The sequence below is a fragment of the Polypterus senegalus genome, chromosome 18 (assembly GCF_016835505.1).
Source record: "Polypterus senegalus isolate Bchr_013 chromosome 18, ASM1683550v1, whole genome shotgun sequence".
NCBI lineage: Eukaryota > Metazoa > Chordata > Cladistia > Polypteriformes > Polypteridae > Polypterus > Polypterus senegalus.
The window spans coordinates 4,864,395-4,882,887 of record NC_053171.1 but is presented as its reverse complement, the minus strand read 5'-3'; positions in this window follow the sequence as shown (position 1 = coordinate 4,882,887).

The following is an 18,493-nucleotide window of genomic DNA, read 5'->3' as shown; positions in this document are numbered from 1 at the left end:
ATGGAAGTTCTGGCGTCACTGGAATTTGCCATTCTTTGGGAGAGTGATAACAAGAGACCATGTTGGTGTTGGTGGCCACTCTCTCGTCTGTCCAATCTTGTTACAGATCGTTGTCCTAACATCGACCCTAATGCTACAATAACTAACTAAATAAATAGATAACTGGCAAAGAAAGGATCAGGAGATGGACACCACCAAAAGATACTCAAAAGGGTCAACCAGACATCACAACCAGAAAGAAAACCCTAAACCAAAGTCGAAAGTCAGAGCTGAAGAGTCTAAACGAAGGGAAGTGGAAACAAAACAAAAATCGGATAAAGTCAAAGTCAAAGAGAACTTTATTATCATCTCAACCATATACAAGTTTACAGATAGAAGAAATTGCGAAGCTCAGGGTCCACAGTGTAACAACATAAAATGCAAATAAAAAATTAAAATTAAATTAGACATTGTGAAAAGACAAGATTGATGTGATTTATGGTATTATGCAATCTAGATACATAAATATAGTCAATAAACATGTAATATAAAAAATAAATAATAGATATAGATATTACAGAAATGATCAGTGAACGATAAGACGTGTAACACAATGACAGGTCAGAATGTTTCAGATGAAGAAGTTAACTGTAGTCACGGATGGCTAAGAAGGGCATGTTGCTGACCTTTGATCCCATCACAGGTCACTTATTTATGAGTCTATTCCTTGGCAACATTATGACAACTGTAAAGAAAAAGGGACTGAAACACAACATGAGATCGTTTAAACTAACCCTAACTCTAACCCTAACTACTTAACTACATTCTGGTTGATTTTGTGACTTCTCTGATCGTGCTAAGTGTCACAGTTCACTTGCGGCACTGATTTATTCAAACGAATCCGAGAGAGAGGCAGTAGGCCGAGGGGAGGAGGAGGAGGCGGGACCTCAGGAGTGGGGAGCTGGGCGGGGCCCTCATTACTCACGTGCCAGCCTCCATTCGAGTCGCTCTACCTCTCACCACGTGTTGGAGCGCATCTTGACTCTGCTTAGCTAGCGATACCTGTTTGTTCAGTAGACGTTATCATCTAGAGATTGTTAAGGAGTAACGTTTGATGTTTTTGAGGGAGAGATCAGAGCTACATGTGTTTTAGAGGGTAGCTGCTCATTGGCAGAGACATCATGGCCATATGCTCATCTCCTCACACGGGGGATGCTCTGAGCTGAACACGATCAGATAGTGTGCCAACGTTTGACGTTAGAGCGTACCTACCTTCCACTTGGCCAGAGATACGTTGCTAACTTTCTACATTTTTGGCAAAGAGATCACAGCTACATTCTCTCCCTTGATAGCAAAACCAAAAATATTGTAAATCAAGAGGCCCTCGGATATAAAAGCTATCAATATAAATTCTTCTCAATACAAATTATTACATATTTGTTTTATTTTTTTTATTGATTTTTAAAGTTTGTGCCGTTTCACTACTATGCAAGTGGAGGCACAGGGGACAGCTAATTTTAAATTAAAACAAAAACTATCGCCATTGATTAATGGATGCATCCTAACCCATAATAAGAATGAAAAAGACCCCCCAAAGAAAACAATGTCAATATAACAGATATTTAAAATATAAAGAAACTTTGTTTCAGACAATGTGGACCCTTGGGGATGTCTCCACACTTCCAATTTTGAAACTTAATATTTTAAAGCCTTTACCTCTTCTAGTTGAGCCAGTGTAGGCCAAAAGCCTGCTACTCAAGTTTGAGGTCAGGCCTCATTTTGAAGCCTGAGACTTTATTTGTGAGCTTGGGGACGAGGCAGAATAAAACAAACTCAACCTGTCATTTTGTTATGCACTCAAGACCCCCAAAGAGTACCGAAAACACCCACTAGGAAGGGAAACACCAGCTAATAATACAAAGAGCCAAGTAGAATCTTTATAAATAAAAGATGAATTAATGCACATATGTAAGACAGCAAAGATTCAAAGAGCACAACAGACACAGCAGGGGATTCCAGCAGAGGCAAGACAGAGTATGGCAAACAAACCCCAAATGCAAATTCAGCAAATGAAGTCAAGAAAAGGAGCACACAGGACACAAAAATAATCCAGAGAGACTGAGCGAGGATTCTGAGTGTCTGCTGGGCTTGCAAAGGTCCTGCTGAAAACCAAGAGCCAGGCCTTTAATGACCTCCTGGGCACGGCCATCAGCAGTGTGTCTGTCTGCAGAGAGAGCATCAGCCTCATCGAGAGGTTTACTTACCTCAGTGGTGACATTCATGTGACTCTGGTGACTCTTCCTATGAAGTCAGTAGACGGATTGGAAGAGCATGGTGGGTCATGAGGTCACTGGAAAGGGGTGTGTGGCGCTCCTAATATCTGCAAAAGGACGAAGGTCCAAGTCTTTAGAGTCCTGGTGCTTCCTGTTTGTGACATGGACGCTATCCTGTGACCTGAAATGAAGACTGGACTCCTTCATGTGTGTCTCTTCAGAGGGTCCTTGTGGGCTGCTGGTTTAACTTTGTGTTGCTCAAGGGGTCCCAAATGAGGCACATGACCTGCATTGTGCAGGAGCGTCAGTTATGACACTATGTCCATGTGGCGTGATTCCCCAAGGGTTATCCTCATTGTTGAAACTCAAGTGGCTAAACCAGGCCAAGGGGACGCCCATGTAACACCTGGCTGTGACAGATAGTGGGTCAGTGGGACTGGACTGCGTGTCTGCCTGAAGAGTTGCCCACCAGGATCCTGAGCTGTATCGTTGTGTGGTGGGTGCAGCCACACACTGTGCCAGTGCATGATCATTGACCTGACCTGACCAACCTCTCATGTGGTGCCTTATCAAAAGCGTTCTGAAAATCATGCATTCATTTCCCACCACTTACCCGAGACCAGGTCATGGGGGGAACAGTCTTAGCAGTGAGGCCTATAATTTTGCTTCTCCAGCCACACTTGCCAACTCCTACAGTGGGATATAATCCTCCCAGCAAGCCCTGAGTCTTTCCCCACGATCTCAACCTAGCTGGTCATGCCTATAAAACATTCACAGTGAGGTGTCCAGGGTTGGTTCACCCAAATCAGATACCCAAACCACCTCAGTTGACTCCTCTTGAAATGAAGGGTCAGCAGCCCTACTCGAGCCTCTCCCAGATGTCTCACTCTAGCTTTTCTGAAAATCATGATGAGTAAAATTATATGTACGTTCCAGATCGTCTTCCTTTGTTGCTTTTTCATTGAATTCCTAGCATATTAGTGAAACACGACCTTCATCATCCAAGCCCGTGTCGACTGCTCACTAACACTCCTGCTCTTGATATGTGCTGTTTGGTCTTTTCCTTAATAACCCCTTGCATTAATTTTTCTGTAATACATGTTAAGCTTTCTGGCCTGTAGTTACTTAAATCACCATTTTTATACAATGGGATGACATTGGCTTGCCTCCAGTCTTTAGGAATTTCTCCAGTTTGTACAGATTTTTCAAAAATATGTGCCAAGGGTTTCTATCTGAACTGAACAACTTCCATAAGTATTCTGTGATGAATGTAGTCTGGTCCGGGTGACGTGTTCAATTTCAGCCTGTTTAATCAGCTCTTCTCTCTCTACAATTTCCAAGTCTTTCAGTCCCTCTGTAGTAGTCTCTGTTCTGTTGAGAAGTCTAGCGACTTCTTCACACTTCAATAAAGCACAAGATCAACGTATTTGCTCTATATTTCACCTTTGCTCCTCTTCGATTGTTCATTTTGATTATTAAAATATTGAAAGTATCGCTTGGAGTCGTCTCTCACCTGTTCTGCATTATTTCTCTCCAACTGTATTTTAGCTTTCCTAATATCCATTTTAACACTTACTCTCTTATGTCCAATAGTTACCAATCGTCTTATACAGCTGTTTTGTTTTTTCTTTGTAACTTTCTTTTTAGTTCTTTATTTATCCACCTCAGAGTTTTCAAGGAGCCTCAAAGTATCCCAGAAGAACTTCAGGCCTTGTATCTTCAGCTAAGGTCAGAAGTTAGAACTCCATAGTAAGATGGAGACTGAGGAAAAATAGAAGAGTAGCAAAGTGGAAACCTAAGCTATAAATGGGGAACATCAGTGGTCATCATGTGTCAGTGTTAATAATGAAAACTGTCCCCTGATTGAGAGTGGACAATTGGACAGCCCATCTACTGTCCTACCAGGGGCTACAATTACATGCCAAGTATTCAGGGGGTTGGGCTCAGCTCTCATCTACAACCTGAGAACATAACCCAAAGTCAGCCTTCACCCTGGATGACACCCAGGCCTTGTATCTTCAGCTAAGGTCTGAAGTTAGAACTCCATAGTAAGATGAAGACTGAGGAAAAATAGAGAGGTAGCAAAGTGGAAACCTAAGCTATAAATAGGGAACATCAGTGGTCATCATGTGTGATTCCCAAACATTCTGTAATAATGACAGATGAGTTAATAGTCAAACTCTGTGGATGACACGGTGTCCACTATATCTGGTGTTAGAACATTAGAATGTTAGAACAGCAGGACAAGGAGCCAAGACACCAAAGCAAGTCTGGAACTGAATGGCTCAGATGTTTTGGAGTGGCCTGACTCAAATTCAATAGAGAGGACCTGAAATGAGCACTTGATGCGTCTACAGCTACCAGCAGTGGGTAGTGGGGAGGGTGGGGGGTTCGCTTAGCATTTGAGTGACTGACTGAGATCAAATTGCAGCAAGCATTTAGTTGTGATTACTGCAGCTAAAGGTGTTGTGTCCAAGTGCTGAGACCAGGGGGCAATTACTTTTTCACACAGGTGACAGGGGCATTGGAGAGCGTTACTCCTAGATAGTGTCACACACGTGCACGTGGGAGACAGCTAAAGGGCTTAACTAATAGTAGTACCACACCAGACCAAGGGGTGGTGAGCGGCACTAATTTTCTCTCTCTGTCCCCTGCAGACCATCCTCAGGAAATCCCACTAGGTGCCGGCGCCATGATTGACGTCATTTCCGATACTGGCACCCTGGATGACATCACTTCTGGTACTGGCACCATGGATGAAGTCACTTCCAATCCCAAAAATGCCACTTCTGGCTACCGGCGCTCCGGCTGATGTCACTTCCATTTCCGGTCCAGATGACATCACATCCAGTCACATCCTTTAAAGCCACCATTTTACCAAACTCAAGACAGTTCTGTTTAAGACCTTGTACAATTCACAACTCATAAGAAAATACCCATTTTGCAGCCAGGGACATTATACGGGTGGCTGCCCCAAACCTTTGATGTTTATCTAAATGAAGACTCACGACTTCAGTGTAGCACACCCTGACTAGAGCTGCTGATTAACTGCGCAGACTGTCATTAGCACTAACACAGAAGTAACATGACAGTTCTAATTTGTTACTCACCCTCATCTATTCTGTTTCTCTTCTTGGTACTCAAATGTGGCACTTGGTGCCACTGCCCACCTGCCAAGTTGTTTTGCCTACCTAAGGTAAAGTCATCCCTGATGGAGGATCGCAGGAATCGTGGGGTAGAGGCGTCCTTTCATTGGATTGGCTGGCCCAGCTCTGACTCAGCTGTGGAATGGCCAATAGAGGGCAGAGGTCTCCAGGACTCTGAACAAATGCAAATCATATTATGGGATATCATCTACTGTTAAATTCTGCTCTGTACTTGTAATATTTTGATTTGTATACCGTATTGAGGATTTGTTTTGTTCTGTGTATTGTATTGTGTTATACTGACCTCCTTTTCTAACACCCACTGCAGGCCCAACCTACCCGGTAAGGGGTCTCTCTCTCTGAACTGCCTTTCCAGAGGTTTCTTCCATTTTTTCCCTACAAGGGTCTTTTCTTGTCTTCTTAGGGAGTCAAGGCGGGGGTGCTGTCAAGTGGCCAGGCCTGTTAAAGCCCACTTGTGTGATTTTGGGCTACTACACAAATAAATGGTATTGTATTGTATTGTATTGTATTGTATCTGTGTCTTACTGTGACAATAGGAATGAAGCCCAGATTTAAAAACTGAATGGTGTGTTCAATGGTGGGTAAAAAAATGGACCCGAAAGACGTGGAAAGGGCAACGTTTTCGAGAAGCTTTAAAAATGAGGGATTTTGTTTTCTCTTTTTCACTTTTTGTAGGAGACGTCATGAAGGTTCATCCTGAACAGAAGTCGTTTTGGGGGCTTTGACTGCTTTAAACCACAAATCAGGGTCATTTTGGACCTGGGGATATTGTTAGTGCTAATAATCCAAACTTTCCTCTGATTGAGAGTGGACAGTTTTATAGCCATCGATTTCCAGCTGTTTTCCTACTGTTGGACAATTGGATGGCAAGTATTTGAGGGGGGCTCACCCCGCAATTTCAAACTGAGAGTGTCATCCTTCACCCGGGGTGACATCCACCTAAGGAGAGCAGGTGCTCCACTCCTCTGATGAATTCTGGTGATTCCCAATTCCAGACATGGGAGGGGGTGTAAGTATGGGGGGGTCATCGTGGGTTTACACACTGGGTGTCTGGCAAACATGCTACTGGCTTCCTTTCCATTTTTCAGAGACATTTCAGCAGCATCAGTAGGCTTTATGTGAGAACGCTGATTATTTCTTTAATTGGCTGTTAAGGGTGTATTTCTATTCTGGAATGAGATACTCCTATTTTTGGCACGTTCTCGTTTACACCAGAGTCTACCTCAGGTGAGCTGACTCATTCACAGAAAACTTTTTTTGATGCAGTTTTGAGAAAAATGTGAAATATTACCAGCAAAGGTGGAAAATTAATGGAAATTTTCTGGGGAGGGGGGCACAGTGGCACAGCAGATAGCCCTGCGGCCTCATTACTCCGCTGCCCAGTTCTGTGTGTTGGAGTTTACACATTCCACCTTTAAAAACCCAAAGACATCGCAGCTGGCTTAACCGGTGACAGTCACAACATCACAAACAGGTGACAGCTGTGGACAGCAGAAGTGGCATTGGGTTCTGGGAATGCTGTGTGGCATTGAGAGGAGTAGCATGCAGGTCACACAAGTAATAACAGGATTATTGGAAGGAGCGATACAATATGATAAATTGCAGGATACTGATACACTGCCCGGGGATGGGGCCTGCCAGAATAAACTCCGACTCCTCCATGGCCCAGCATTGGATGAAGCAGGGGTGGAAATGCTGCTTTACACTTCAACCTTTCAATCTTAAAAAACTGCTTAGTCCACTTCAGGAAGGTAGTGTCTTGGATAACAGAAAGCAATTCAGGTGACGCAGTGGAAGTGCTGCTGCCTCACAACAAGCAGACTGGGATTCGAGACCTCCCTGTGTGAAGTTTACACTTTCTCCCCAAGTCTGTGTGGGTTTCCTTCTGAGTGCTCCATGTGGCTTAGGTGACTTGGTGACGCTAGATCAGGGTGTCTGTGGGTCGTGTTTGGCACATCACACTGGGTGGAGACCCTGCGGCGGACGCAGGATGTGCTGGAAGGATTACATCTCTCAGCCGGCCTGGGAATCTATGGGAATTCCTCAGGGAAGAGCTGGAATCCATAGCTGGGGACAAGCAGTCTGGGGTGACCTGCTGCCATTTCAACCCTCACCTGGAGAAGAGGCTTTAGAGTATGAGGTTTGGAAGAGAAGAGAATAGAATATGGGTGGCATTGTGGTACAGTGGTAGTGCCACTCCTTTACAGTTAAGGGACCCACACTTTGTTTTGCAGGTCCTCCCTGTGTGGAGTTTGCATGTCCCCCTTATGTTTGTGTGAGATTCCTCCAACCATCCAAAGACATGCATATTAGAAAATGATAACATATAGTACTATATCCCAGCCACCTGGAATTGTTTTAAATGGGTTGGAAAAATGTAGGTTATGTTATCTTATACATTAAAATCCCTGCAAATCTGAATTGAATTACACAGGTTTGAGAAATGTAGAGTAGAACAGAAGAGGAAAGGCGAATGCCCTGCCCAGTCCTGGTTCCTGCCTGCTGCCACAATATGCTGTGCTTCCCCTTTAATACGCAGGATTAAAAATGTCCATATTAGGTTATATCCATTTAAACCATTTAATCCAAGTCATGGCAGCAGCAACTCAGACCCTACCGATTATATTAGATTATCCAGTCATCCACCGGGATGTGAAGTGCCTGGAGTCAATGCCAGCAAACAACAGGAGAAAGGCAGGAACAGACACTCGGACAGGGCGCCGGTCCATCACAGGGTGAATGCACACGGGCACATCGAGGGCCAATTTGGAAATGCCAGTTCATATAACCTGCATGTTCTTAGAGGAAGACGAAGCACCAGAAGGAAACACACGCAGACATGGAGAGAAGATACAGAGAGCACCTTGACACAAGGCAGCAGAGCTAGCACTATGCATTATATTATATTATATTATATTATATTATATTATATTATATTATATTATATTATATTGCCCTGAATTGTACTAATTTTGTCTGTGAATGTTATGCTATGATATCTTATATTAAAATGCTGGTTTGAAGGTGTAATGAGTTTGCAAGTTCTTAATGTCCTGTGGATGGAGTGCAGTGAAGTCCTCAAGGCTACCTAAGGTTCAAGAGACACCCCCTACGAAAAATAAATCTGATATGATGCAATGTCCTGTTATGTATAATATAATATAATATAATATAATATAATATAATATAATATAATATAATATAATATATGGTGTCATTGTAGCACAGGGTACCACTTCTGCATTGCAGTAAGGAGACCTGGCACCATATCACGCTCTATGACAGAAAGATAGATAGATAGATAGATAGATAGATAGATAGATAGATAGATAGATAGATAGATATGAAAGGCAATATATGACAGAGAGACTGATAAATGTGAAAGGAAGCATAGAATAGGTGGACATAAAGATACATAAAAATGTGCTATATCACAAGTTTATAAATAGCTATGAAAGGCACTGTATGAAATACAGACATATAGATAGACAGACAAATACTTAGCTGCGTATGTAAGGCACTTTACACAAAGGTATGAAAAATGCAATGCCCAAAAAGATAAATAAAAATGAAAGGCACTATATAATAGATAGATAGATAGATAGATAGATAGATAGATAGATAGATAGATAGATAGATAGATAGATAGATAGACATTAAAGGCAGTATGTAACAGAAGTATTTTCCAAACAAGTTCTCGAGTCTTATCAATCAATGAGGAAAAAGGGGCTTAGAGAGGATTTTAGCTCTAACGGCCCTTAAAGGGTCATGTCACAACTCAAGTGTTTAAACAAACCCGCCCACAGCCCCCCCCTAACGCTCTGCTATGCCAAATCCTTAAATCCGGTGACGGGAGGAGCAAATGTCTTTCCAGATGAGCTCTTCATTCTGCCCCGGGATTCCTGCCTTGAGGGTCTTTACATTGATGCGAACCAATCAGGTGTACAAGAATGAGCTGAGCCTTTTTGTTTGAAGTGTAAACAAGTTAACGTCGAGTGACAAATCAACACCATGAAATGAAATGCTGTCCTGAAGTCAGGCCGTGCAAGCGCCGGGAGGATTTCCGAGACACTACAGGGAGCTGCCGTTCGGGCTGTCCTAAAGCTTTTCATAAAACACAACCAATTACGTAACGGCACGTCACGTGACCCAAACCCAATTCCCCCCGCCATTCCAATTTGTATTCGTAAGGAAGCGCGCGTTCTTCGGGTGTCGCATCAGCTACTCCTCGACTGACCTCGCTGTGGTCATTTTACAAAGCAAACCGCCAACTGGAAGCGTCATCTCGCCACCTTGTGGTGGATCTTCGAGGCCGACATCGGCAATTCCTTGGCGCTGAGGCTCGGCACAAAGCGAGTCGTGTAGTTATTTAGATGAAGAGTACCAAAACATGTGCTCATATATTTAATAAAATTTCAAAGTAGTTTTGGCAAACGGGTCGGCAACAAATCAGCAGTTTTAAAACAGAAACAATCCTGCTGCCTTTTTTTTATTCTTTCTCTGCCCATCCAATCAAAATCAGTTTCTCTAGACACAGTTCACAGTCACACAGGCACAAGGCAGAAACGAACCCTGGGGCCTGCTAAAACAGTAATGAAACATCGAATATATATATATATATATATATATATATATATATATATATATATATATATATATATATATATATATATATATATATATATATATATATATATATATATATATATATATATATATATATATTAATTTATTGTATCTGTTTATAAAATCCGATCCTTTAATATGGCGGTTTACAGTTCTGTATATTTTACGCTCCTGCCTTGTGCTTGATGTTTCTGGGTTGGCTCCGGCAGCGACTCTCTGAGAGCCTTAATTTGGAAGCGAACAAGAGATATTGCTTCTTAAAATGAAGGAATAGGTGGTGGAAGAACAATCTTGTTTGTAGAAGCTTTATACAAAATAAAGATTGGTTAGGTACATTCAGAAAGAAAGAAAGAAAGAAAGAAAGAAAGAAAGAAAGAAAGAAAGAAAGAAAGAAAGAAAGAAAGAAAAAGAAATTCTTACTATTTGTGCATTTTTTAAATAAGGAATCTACTGTCATTAATATGCATCTGCCTTAAAATTTTTGCAGCTCCACGGTGCACATCTGAGTGCTTTTTAACCACAGGGATCAGGGATGCTAGTTGTCGCCTTAGACTCTGTCTATAATTGTAATGCCACTCTCATTAAAAAAAAATGTTTACAGTTATAAACGGTGCAGATATTCACAGGCATATCCAATAACAGTCATGGTGATATCAACAATTTAATAGCTCTGGATATTCGCTTGTTGTACTTTTAAAGCCTTAGCTATACTAATTCCATACATTTTTCGCAGTGTAGGTTACGTAAGCCTCGCTGAAAGCCACTTTTGAATACTTAAAGCTCATTTTAAAGTCAGCTTTTCAAAGATCGATATTACTAGTTGCCCCCAGATGGCGCTCCAAGCATGAGTTGTAGTCGCTTTAAAGCCTTGCGAATGTACAAGGTGACAAAATGACTATGATGCTCTGAAAGCCAATGGATATTTGTTATTTCTTAATAAATATTGAAATAAAGATATATATATATATATATATATATATATATATATATATATATAATATATATATATATATATATATATATATATATATATATATATATATATATATATATATATATATATATATATATATATATAATTAATTTCTTGTGATTTTGTCTAAACATTATTTGTACTAGTTTTGAAACTTTGCAGGTCACCTCTAAGTTAATTCCCAGCCTCTCAGAATTGTGCTTACTTGACTAGTTGTGATTATTTTCTCTAGTGAGAACAAAGTTTACACTTTAGAAAACACTTTGTGTAGAACCTTCTCAAAGATGTTGTGCGACAAAGTGCCGAACAACGCTCGAGAGGAAAGGATCAAAAAGCACAATATGTGAAATTAGAGTTGGTGCAGCGGCTGGAACTGAACACATGTTAATTAAAAGCAACTAAACTTGGAAAATGCCGCGGGTTTAATAAGCACCTGTGCCGTGGCAAGTGTCAGCTCCGGAGCCGCGAAAGGCAGGAGGCCGCGAGGAAAGTCGAAGTCGCCCGTGCAGGCGACACTTTAGGAGGCGAACGCAAGAGAGGAGACGTCAAACCGTCCGGCCGATCAGGACATCAAGCAGGCACAAGAAACACATCGATTAGCTCCAAAAACGAGAGCTGCCGAAGGCACCCCACCCGATTGTCTCGTTACCGCGCATCTAGGGACAACGACGGAACAGAAAACGCAATGTCACCTCAGTAATCCAAATACCCGGATCTGAGATCCAACGTACCTCTCGGTCACTTTTTAAGTTAAGCAGGGGGCATTACTGAATAAGCCGCGCCAGGGAATCCCACCGCTTCATAGTTTAACGTAAAATTGAAAACGTTATAAAACGTTGATGATAAATAAGGGTTTAGAGCTGCAGCAGGGGCATCATGGAAAGAAAGAAAGAAAGAAAGAAAGAAAGAAAGAAAGAAAGAAAGAAAGAAAGAAAGAAAGAAAGAAAGAAAGAAAGAAATTTTATAAAGTGTTGTGTGATTTTAAAAAGGCACTATATAAAAGGGAAAAATAATAAACGAACATGGCAATAATGTTTCTATAATATATTAATGTCCATTATGAGAGAAAAAAGAAAGAAAGAAAGAAAATGAGAAAATGCTGTTTTAAAATGCTCTGTGATAATGTTCATTTTAAAAAAGACCGAATAAAAGAGAAAAATTAGACATTAATTATGAAATATACAAACAAAGACATGGTCATTATAAAGTGCATCATAATAAATATTTTTAAATTCGTTTTTAAAAAGAAAGAATGAAAGAAAGAAACATGACTATTATGAAGTGTTTAATACAGTCCACAATAAAAAAACACTATATAAAAGAAAAAACGACAGAGAGAGAAACGAACATAATAATGTTCATATAGTAACAGTATAATAACGATCATTATGAAAATAACATATTAAAGAAAGAAAGAAAGAAAATTATGATGTGCTTTTTCAAATAATGCCCATTGTGATAGGCGCTATATAAAATAAAGAAACCACGCCAGGAAAAAAAAATAATTTGAGAAAGGGTTTTATATTAATGTCTCGTATTAGGGATAGTATAAGAAAAAAATGGCCATTATAAAGTGCTTCGTAATATGAAATTCGTTTTCAGAAAGAAAGAAAAAAATTCGTACTATTAAGTGCTCTGTGACAATGTACATTAAATTAACATGACAATACTGTCCATATAACAATATATTAATGTCCGTTATGAAAAACACTGCCATGAAAGAAAGAAAGAAAGAAAGAAAGAAAGAAAGAAAGAAAGAAAGAAAGAAAGAAAGAATTGCTGTTAGAACGTGCATAAAGGCGCTTGCAGTGTTCGTCAGACTGAAAGCCGTCATTTCCCGGCCTGCTCGGCGGTCTGTGACCGGAGGTGCCTGCCTGCCTGCCTGCCTGTTCGGCTCTCTAAGTTTGTAAGCCAGAAAGGCGTTTGTGCCTTGAAAGGCAACATGAAACCAGCTTACTCTGAGCCGGAGTAAATGAGAAGCCTCTGGGTACCAACAGCCTTTTGTTTGACAGATTAAATCCTCTTTGTTTCATTACATACATCAGTGGAAAAACAAACAGTGAAATCTTGATAAAGGTTGACAATCCGTCTCTGTTTCCTCTTATGCAGTTGCCTTTCTCGGGCTCGGCAAAAGGAAATGTCGCTGTGTTTCTAATAAATGAGACGGGGACCTGTAAGCAGGTGTACGAGTAAGCTTTGTGCTTCTTAAGGTGTGAACCACTTGAGAGGTACCCGATCTCCAGATAAGGAGGATGGCTTCCTTAACTGCCTAATTAATTTCTCTCTCTCTCTCTCTCTTTCTCTCTCTCTCTCTCTCTCTTTGTGCCCCTCTCTCTCTCTCTCTCTCTGTGACACACACACACACACACACACACACACACACACACACACACACACACACACACACACACACACACATACACACGCAGCGTTTAATGAAAGGATCTAAAACCTGCTCACAGAAAAGCTTTAGTACTGAATGGAAGCCTTCAAAGAAAAGACAGTAATAATAATGCTAATAAAACAGACCGCTGGTTTGCACAAATTCAGCGCGATTACAAACTTCCTGCATGCCACATCCATAAAGACCCCGAATCTAAAGTGCATACATAAACGAGTAGGGGACACAAAGCACGCACGGATTATCGAGTTCATGAGAAAACACTCCGATCGATCTTCGCCCACACTTTTCGATTGATAACGAAACGTTCGGTCGTCGCCGGTAAAGCTCGCAGGCGGACGCTTCTCGGTCATAACGTAAAAAATAAGAAAAGCAGCCGTGAAGGCGAAAGTTATCCGAGAGCCGCCGCGACTTTGCATCCTGTCGCTGAGCATCCTCGCTTCTTGCCAATTCCGTTTTTGTCACTCGCAATCGTTGCACTACAATTACCGACGTACAATCACAATGTAAAGCAACTGAATAAATACAGTGTGTGCCGAATCACCATTAACATGCGCTTCGTTTAAACAGGGCAATTTTGGGTGAGATTTCGCACTAACTGATTTTATTTTCCAAAAAAAAAAAAAATCCCAAAATGAGAACAAGGCCTCGCCTCCATTTGCATCCAGTAACGGTGAAATTCCACGTAGTCGGAGCCCGGTGGCTCTGATTACACACGCACTCAGAACCTGTACTCCTGCGCTCAATAAACACCGTTAAAATTGTCCCTAATCACAGTAAATAATTGTAAACTGAAACTATGCTGACTGATACCCCATGCTGGAATGGCTCTGATTTAACACCGCCGAGATGCTAAGGTATATGAAACAAGAGCGAGCAATTAAATATCATAATTTGCTTATGAAATCGGGGCGTGAAATTAACAATACCTAGAAGCAATAACCGTCGTTCCATATTCCTTATCCGCAATCAATAATTGCATTCTATTTATTCACACACCACCAGTATGCTAATGTGGGTACAATTTTGAAATCTTTTCTGCCATTTGTAGCTTTTTTTTTTCTGTTTATCTCTCCCGACGTGACAGCGCGCTGCGGGTTATACCGATGAGACTATGAAAATTTGTATTTATTGTGTTTAATTAGGACTAATGCTGTACTGCGTTTATTTGTATAAATTATTAAAAACAAGGCCCAATTTGAAAAGTTACCGTTTTTTCCCACCTTTCTCCTTTAAATCGTACACAGCTGTCCTCGCTTGCTACCATCGTATTAGGCCAAGCAAGGCAGTGTAAAGAAAAACCGGCGAATTATTAGCCGCACGACGAACCCCAGCGCCACAAATTTTCAAATCAAAGAAGAAAGAGAAAATAAAAAGAAAGAAAGAAGGAAAAAGAGAAAAAGATAGATAGATAGATAGATAGATAGATAGATAGATAGATAGATAGATAGATAGATAGATTTGAAAAATTTAACTTATGCAGGTGGTAAACATTTAAATTATAACGGAAATCGGAAAAATATCAAAAGAGTCCACTGAATAATTAATATATTTTTCTGTTTGAAAAAGGAATTAAAATCCGTGACTTTTTTTGGAATGATTTGCAATTCCGTTTATGTTAAAATGCGGCCGAAAAACGTAGTTTGTTTCCTATTGTGAGACGCGCTGTATTCAATTCAGGGTAACGGAAAACCTATATTAAAAATAAAGAATATTTATTAATGTGACCTGAGTTCAGAATAAATCAATAAATAAATAAATAAATAAATCGGTAGAATACTTGAAATCTGTTGTGAACTCCAGAGCATGCAAACGTAAATTAAAAAAAAAAAAAAGGAAAATATTTTTGGTAACAAATAAAGTCATAATGGAATAATATAGGAGATGTAATTATTAAGAAATGGCAAGGCAGTTTTTAAATTGAAAGTAAATTGGAAATAATTACGTTTTCTGCAGCATAATTCGATATTTTACTTACAGGCAGTATAGCACTTAATCGTTTTTCCGGATAATAAAGTATTTTCCTAGTTCATGTTTTAGCTATTTTTTCCAAAATATGAAATATTATTTATCAAATATCAATTTGATTTTAGTATCTATCTATCTATCTATCTATCTATCTATCTATCTATCTATCTATCTATCTATCTGTCTGTCTGTCTGTCCGCCCGTCCATGTCTTACTGTGCTCGGGTTTTATATTTTAATGTTAGCTTTCACTGCCGGCTTCGTCTGCCTGCCCAGCTCCCTGAAACGCGCGCACGGCTCCTCGTAGGTATTTCGCCACGCGCACTTTCACTACACGCTTCTCCAGTATGGATCATTTAGGCTCGACTACTTGTAGATTAGATTGGTGTATCAAAACCATATATAAATATTTACGATGTAAACTTATAATAAATAAATATGCTCAGCCAAATTTCCCTTAAACCATTTTTCTGGTAACTTTACTTTGTGTGTACGCCTTGACATTGTTGCTGGTATGTTAATGAAGTCGCAGTTCCATTAATAATAAACCATATGCTCTACGGCATGTTGCGAGAAGGCATATAACGTGATTGTTGCCTTAGTTACACATTTATTCATTCTGTCACTGTTGGCAGAGATAATTTCACTTCGAAGAAAAACAACTAAAATAGTTTCCCACATCTAAATTATTTGGTGCTTTTGTTAGGAAACAATAGAAAAACAGCAAAATATTTCTGCTGTTTTCATTTTGACACAAATAAAGCGTGCAGTTGGGCAAACGGGATCCAGTAATCCTTGAATGAGCCGTTCCGATGCAAAGCAGAAAATAATATTCCGCCATAACGACGCGTGTAAATATATCATTTATCCATCCATACATCGAATCATCCAGTTTAATAGTCTTAATTCTTTACTGAAATCTTCGCGAAAAATGACGCTTGTCTACAGTTGTGTAAAAACAAATCATGTGTCAAGTACTACACACACACACACACACACACACACACACACAGTTTACGTTGTATTTGATTTACCACACTGGACGCAAGTTAACCCTCGAGAGCTCAGGTGGTCTGTGCGGTTAGGCTTATCTTATTTATCCCAAAGTAATTTCTGATGTGAACAGACTTAATCCATCGCCCCGATGAAAGAAAGAGGCGTTGAAAGGAAAGACGGGTTCCTGTTTTTAGATCGCGCACCTGCAGACTGGTATACAGTTCTGCTCATCCTGGGGGCATCGCGCACCTGTAAACACAGGGGATCTTCACAACAAACATTTTACATCTGTGAGTTACACCGACGCGCTGCCACTGCACGCGGGGACTCGCAGTCCTGATCGTCACGGGACAAAGGGCGGCGGCGTGGGCCCCTCTCTTGGAACGTCTCCTCTTTTCATTGTTGTAAAAATATTATCACTCGTTATCATTTTAGCTGTGTGGCATAACGCAAAATAAACACGCCGAGAATCAAAACGGGAACGTTAGCGTAAGAGAAATAACGTGGCAAAAAGTTGTTGTTTTTTAATTACACAACGTTACGCAATTGCATGGAAGTGGAGCAGCGACAGTTTAACGCTTGACTTTAATTTACGTTACGGAAAAGCTAAATGAGAATTAAAAGCGGAGAGCTGCTTAGTAATAAAAAGAAAAAAAAAAAGTCAAGTCATAACGGAAATGTTTAATGATGCACTTTACTAATACCACTATACTATACTATACTATACTACTACTACTAATAATAATAATAATATTAATAATAATAATAATAATAATAATAATAATAATAATAATAATAATAATAATAATAATAATAGTAGTAGTAAAAGCGATGTTTCTATCCATTTGAACAAAGACGTATTTTCTAAATGTAGCTGACTTTAACTTTCTTCATAATTCATCATGGGAGTTAATTCTTGAGTTAAGACATTGCCATGAAGAGCCTTGATATGTTGGTTTATTACAAAGAGAGAAGGGTCTGTGAAGTTACATCTAATTAAAAAAAAAGCACAATAAATTAAAAGAAGAAGATTTTAAAACTGTGACGCTGCGTTAAAAGATCTCTTTTTATAAAACAGATTGATTGCAATGTCATTAAAATATCAGTCAATGACAATAATACCAATCAATATTTGGATTAAGCTGTTATGAGAAAAACAGCAAAAGCAGGAACAACAACAACAACAACAACAACAACATTAATAATAATAATAATAATAATAATAATAATAATAATAATAATAATAAAGTAGAAGAAGAAGGAGAAATATCTTTTTAATGATTATCATCATCATCATCTATCCGCTCGTCCATGTTCCAAATCCGCTAATCCTATGCATGGTCGCAATGAAGCTGTAGCCATCATAGGGAGCAAAGCTAGAACAATGCCTGTACCAGGCGTCAATTAATAATAATAATAATAATAATAATAATAATAATAATAATAATAATAATAATAATAATAATCCTACACACATTTTACGTTGTATGGATTTATCACATTGGACTCAAATTAACCGTCAAGGGCTCACTAAAGTTCGTGGTGGTGAAAGCCTATCCTGACAGTAGCAGGACCAAGGCAGGAAACAGGGACACCAGTTTAGGGCAGTCCAATAACGCTGAGACCAGCAATCACGGGTGGCCATATTGGAATCCAACCATTTAAACGGCCATCATGTCTCTAGTGGTGTGGGAAGAAAACGGGAGTACCTGGAGGAAAATGACACGTGGAGAACATGTAAACAATAACAAGAACAGATTATTATTATTATTATTATTATATAATAATAATAATAATAATAGCTCCTTGTTAGAGAATGTGGGGTATGTGTGACTGGGCCGACGTGATGAAAAAATATCCATCCATGTCAACACCAAAAACAAAAAGTTCATTTTCCGAGTCCCGGCACGAAAATAGCGACGGAAAGTGAAGCCGAGTCACTAAAGCGATGACAAAGTTTGACTGTCCGCTGTGCTCGGTGCCCTGAAGTGACTGAAATCTTTTATTCATCTTATCTATTGCTCAGACGCGGTTAATCACATTATTATTATTATTATTATTATTATTATTATTATTATTATTATTATTATTATTATTTTATACCAAATTTC